Below are 5,633 nucleotides of genomic sequence, written 5' to 3' on the forward strand. Positions count from 1 at the left end.
GATGGTTAGGTTAATAGCTTGTTTAGAGAAACTTTTCATGATATGCTAATTTTTTGGGACAGGCATTTTGGGTTTTCATGAGCTGTATGCCATAATCATCAGTATTAAAACAATTAAAGACCTGAAATATTTCAGTTGGTGTGCAATGAATCTGAAATATATGAAAGTTTCATTTTTATCATTACATTATGGAAAATAATGACCTTTATCACAATATGCTAATTTTTTTAGAAGGACCTGTAAATATATATATATATATATAGTCTGTTTTGGAGTTATAGCCCCCCCTGGTGGAAAGTCCAAGAGCCGCCACTGTTTATCTATGAATGTTTTTGTTCAGTGCCCTGAGATGACTTCTGTTGTGGAGACAAGGCGCGTTTGACGCTGGCGAGCGGATGGATGACGGAGAGAGAAAAGATGAGTCAGCAATTTGGTAAGGCGGTTGGCAGCGGCTGGGCTGTGAATGGGCAGGAGGTTGCAGAGGGAAGTTCTGGATCAGGAAGTGAGTTTGATGAAATGGAAGAAAATAGTGGCGGAAATGAAGAAGATTGGAGTAAGTTAGCTGCTTCAAAAAGCAGAAAAAAGCGTAAAAAGCAGACATCAGCTGAAGATATTTCTAACCCAGAAAAGGATGAGGAAAATGAACTAGTAACTAAGAAACCAAAAGATGAGTATAAAGTTATTATTAAATTAAATCAAGAGGGAGAATCTTTTGGTGAATGGAACCCAATACAATTAACCAAAACAATAAATAAACTAATAGGTGAAGTCCTTAGCGCTAAGGTTTTACGAAGCGGAGCACTTTTTGTTCATTGCAGAGACAGCATTCAACAAGGAAAGGCAATTAAGATTCACAAAATGGAAGGAAAGAAAGTTCAGAGCAGTCTGGTTGAAAACAAAAAAATGGGTAGAGGAGTCATTAGTGGAGTCCCTTTAAAAATCTCAAATGAAGAAATTCAAGCAAACATACGTGGAGCAAAAGTGAAAGAAATTAAACGTCTGCAAACAACAAGAAATGGAGAACGATGTAACAGCTTGTCAGTCTTGATTAAATTTGAAAGTGAATGTTTACCAAGTAAAGTCTACATAGGCTATATGAGCTATGATGTGAAACAATACATTCCTCCTCCGTTAAGGTGTTTTAAATGCCAGAAATTTGGACATGTAGCAGCAATCTGTAAAGGAAAACAACGATGTGGAAGATGTGCAGGTGAACATGAATATGGGAAATGTGAAAAAGAGGCAAAAATTAAATGTTGTAACTGTGGAGAAGAACACACTTCTGCTTACCGTGGATGTCAATACAGTAAAAGAGCAGAGGAAATCCAAAAAGTGAAACTCGCTCAAGGGATAACTTATGCTGAAGCTGTGAAAAGAATCCCAAATCAACCAGAGAAGCCAAAACCAACAGTGACACCAAATATAAAACCAAAAACTTGTGATGGATGCTCTAAAATACCTAATGATTCAATGATAGTGAACAAAAAGGATTTTGTGCTGTTTATGGTGGAAGTGATTAATTGTTCAGCTCAGACAGTAAAGAAAACTGAAAAGATTAAAATCATAGTGAGGGCTGCAGAAAAATATCTAGATGTTAAAGACCTTGGTTGGGAAGCTGTAGAAAATATGATAGGTAAAGGAGTAACACCAACTCAGTCAGAAGGTGCTACTTCCACATGGTCATAAACATATTTCAATGGAACGCTAGAAGTCTCATCTCAAATGGTCAAGATTTTAAACATTACATATCACAACTACAAGAAAAACCACATATCATCTGTATTCAGGAAACCTGGTTAAAACCAGAATTAGATTTTGTTTTACATGGGTACACTGCCATCAGAAGAGATAGAGGTAATGGAAGGGGTGGAGGAATAATGATCCTTGTACAAAATAATATAGGTTACAGTATAATCCATATAGGAAAAGAGCATGAATACATTACTATTAAAATATGGACAGGTAGGGATGAAATGATCATTATTAATTATTATAATCCATGTAAAGAATTAACTATTGAAACACTGAATATAGTTAGAGGACAGGAACAGGGGAAAATTGTTTGGTGTGGAGATTTTAATGCTCACAATAATCTTTGGGGAAGTGATCACACAGACATAAATGGCAGAAACGTAGAGGAATTCATTGATGATAACAGACTGGTGTGCATAAATAATGGAACAGGGACCAGATATAATATTACAAAGAACACAGAAACAGCAATAGATTTAACAGTCACCTCAAATAACATTGCAGGAATTACGCAGTGGGAAGTAATAAATAAAACATCACTTGGTAGTGATCATTATCCAATAACCATTAAAATAGGACTGGATGTTCTTAAAGGAAAAACATTTCGAGTACCTAGGTGGCAATTTAATAAAGCAAACTGGATCAAGTTTCAAAATCTGACTGAAATTAAATGTGGAGAAATTATTAGAGAAGATATTAAAGATATTGAAGAATTTAATGAAAAATTAACAACAATACTTATACAGAATGCAAATAAAGCAATACCTAAAAGTACAGGAAGTAGAATTAAAAAGAATGTTCCATGGTGGGATGAGGACTGTAAAAAAGCTATTAAAGAAAGGAATAAAGCATTTAAACAACTAAAAGTTCAGCATACAATTGAAAAGTTAATATTTTATAAAAGGAAACAAGCAATTGTTAGGAGAACAATAAGAAAAGCAAAAAGAGAATACTGGCAAAAATATTGCTCTACCATAGGGAGAGAAACTAAATTATCAGATGTGTGGGGGATGATAAAGAAGATGAATGGAATAACTAGGAAATATGAAATCCCAATAATTAAAAATGAAAACACTGTTGCAATAACTGATCTAGATAAAGCAGAATTATTAGTTAAAACACTGGTTAAAATACATAGTTCTGACAATATTTCAGCAAATGTTAGGGAGTTGAGGAGCAATATATTAAAAAACCATCCAAATATAGATAACAAAAAAACTGTCAATGGAGGGACGATGGATCTACCTATTACTTTATTTGAATTTAAAAGAGCGCTTAGTAATACTAATCAATCATCTCCTGGAAAAGACAATATTTGTTACGATATGTTAAAACATATGGGTGAAAATTCTATTAAAGCAATATTAATTTTGTTTAATTTAATTTGGGATAGTGGTAAAATACCAACTTCATGGAAAAATTCAATAATAATACCAATATTAAAACCAGGTAAAGATCCTTCAAATCCTTCCAACTATAGACCCATTGCTTTGAATTCACAATTGGGGAAAACAATGGAAAAAATAATAACTAAAAGGCTATATAGTTATTTAGAATTTAATAATCTGTTATCACCAAATCAAAGTGGATTCAGGAAAGGGAGAAACGCAATGGACTCTATTTTATGCCTCGAGTCAGAGATAAGGAAAGCACAAGCTAACAAAGAATCAGTTATTGCAGTCTTTTTCGATATAGAAAAAGCTTATGATACACTTTGGAAAGAAGGTTTATTAGTAAAACTGGAAAAACTTGGGGTAAAAGGAAAACTATTTAATTGGATAAGTAATTTTTTGTTTGAAAGAACAATAGAAGTGCGAGTGGGAAAGGAATTTTCAAGTAAATATATTGTGGAGAATGGTACTCCTCAAGGTAGTGTTTGTAGCCCAGTATTATTCTTGATAATGATCAATGACATATTTGATAAAATAGATCATGGAATCAGTAAATCTTTATATGCGGACGATGGAGCTTTATGGATTCGTGGTCGTAATGTAGAATATCTCAGAAATAAAATGCAAAAGGCAATCAATGAAGTTGAAATATGGTCCAATAACTGGGGTTTTAAACTTTCAACAACAAAATCTCAAGTTATCTGCTTCTCTAGAAAACATAAGTCTATCTCCTTAAAGTTATATGGTCAAAACCTTGAACAGGTTAAGGATATAAGATTTTTAGGCATGATTTTTGATGAAAAACTTACATGGAAGCAACATATAGAAAAAATAAAAATAAAATGTAAAAATGTTAATAATTTATTGCGTTGTTTAACAGGAAGGGAATGGGGAGCAAGTAGGGAAGCATTAGTAAATATATATCAATCACTTATGAGATCAACAATGGACTATGGCAGCATTAGCTATATGGCAGCAGCAGAAACTCATTTAAAACTTCTGGATATAGAACAATCAAAAGTACTCAGAATATGCAGTGGAGCATTTAGAACATCACCAGTTTCAGCTCTACAAGTTGAAATGGGGGAAATGCCTTTACGAATAAGAAGATTGAAACAAATGTTACTATACTGGATTAATATTAAAGGACATGACCAAACACACCCAGTTCATAATATATTACAGGAATGTTGGGAACATCAAAAAACAAATATTTATAGTTTTGGCTGGATAGGTAATATCAAAGCTCACTATGCAGGGTTGCATGAAATAGAATTAAGTCCAACAGTTAATCAATCGTGTATCCATCATTGGTTATATATTTATCCTTCTGTCGATTTATCATTACATAAATTAATCAAAAATAAAGGGAAAAATATTTCAGAAAACTTCTTAGTGCAACAATTCTTTCATAAACAACATATGGATAAAATTATAGTATTTACAGATGGATCAAAAGATCCAGAATCAGGACAAACAGGAGCAGCAGTGTACATCCCAAATCTAAATATAGAGATGAAGAAAAGAACAACAAACAACTTGACAGTATACACAGTAGAATTATTAGCTATAATCATGGGTTTAGAATGGATTGAAAAATATAATGGTCAAAAATATGTCATTGCATCGGATAATATGGCAGTCTTATTAAGCATCAAATCAAGTAAATCAGAAAGACAAGACCTAATTGACAGGGTTTACCACATTCTATATAAACTTCACTTGAGGGAAATATCTGTAGATTTTGTTTGGGTTCCAGCACATGTGGGAGTGGAAGGCAATGAAGGTGCAGACATTCTTGCTAAACAGGCAGTAAAATCTAAAAATGTAAACTATGAAATTCCATTAAGTAAATCTGAGTGTAAAATGATAATAAATAGATATGTTACGAATATATGGCAGGATAATTGGGACATAATTGATACAGGACGACATTTGTATAACATTCAGAAAAAGGTAGGAGGCACAAAGAAAACGGGAAGAAACAGAAAAGTAGAAACAATAATGACCCGAATCAGAATAGGACATACGGGTCTCAATAGCTCTCTTAAAGTAATAGGAAAACATGCCACGGGGTTATGTGATAACTGTAATCTCCCTGAAACAGTAAAACATGTTTTTATGGAATGTTGTGGATATGAATTAGAAAGAAGACATTTCCAAAAAGAAATAACTAAAATGAATATAAAATTTACAATTAATGATATCTTTAGTAGTGATGCTGGTAAAGTCAAAGATCAAATTATTATTTTCTTGAAAAAAACAAATTTAATGGAGAGAATTTAGATGAAATATAGATGTGAAGTTATTTCACAGAATTATTATTATTATTAATATTATTTATTTATATATTTTACATATTATTATTAATTTATTTTGTTTATTTATTTATCTATCTATTTTTATTTTATTTTATTTAATATTACTATTATTATTATTATTGTTTTTTTTTTTTTTTTTTTTTTTTTTTTTTTTTTTTTTTTTTTTTTT

Source organism: Nematolebias whitei, chromosome 9 (assembly GCF_014905685.2).
Source record: "Nematolebias whitei isolate Nwh7 chromosome 9, NemWhi1, whole genome shotgun sequence".
Taxonomy (NCBI): domain Eukaryota; kingdom Metazoa; phylum Chordata; class Actinopteri; order Cyprinodontiformes; family Rivulidae; genus Nematolebias; species Nematolebias whitei.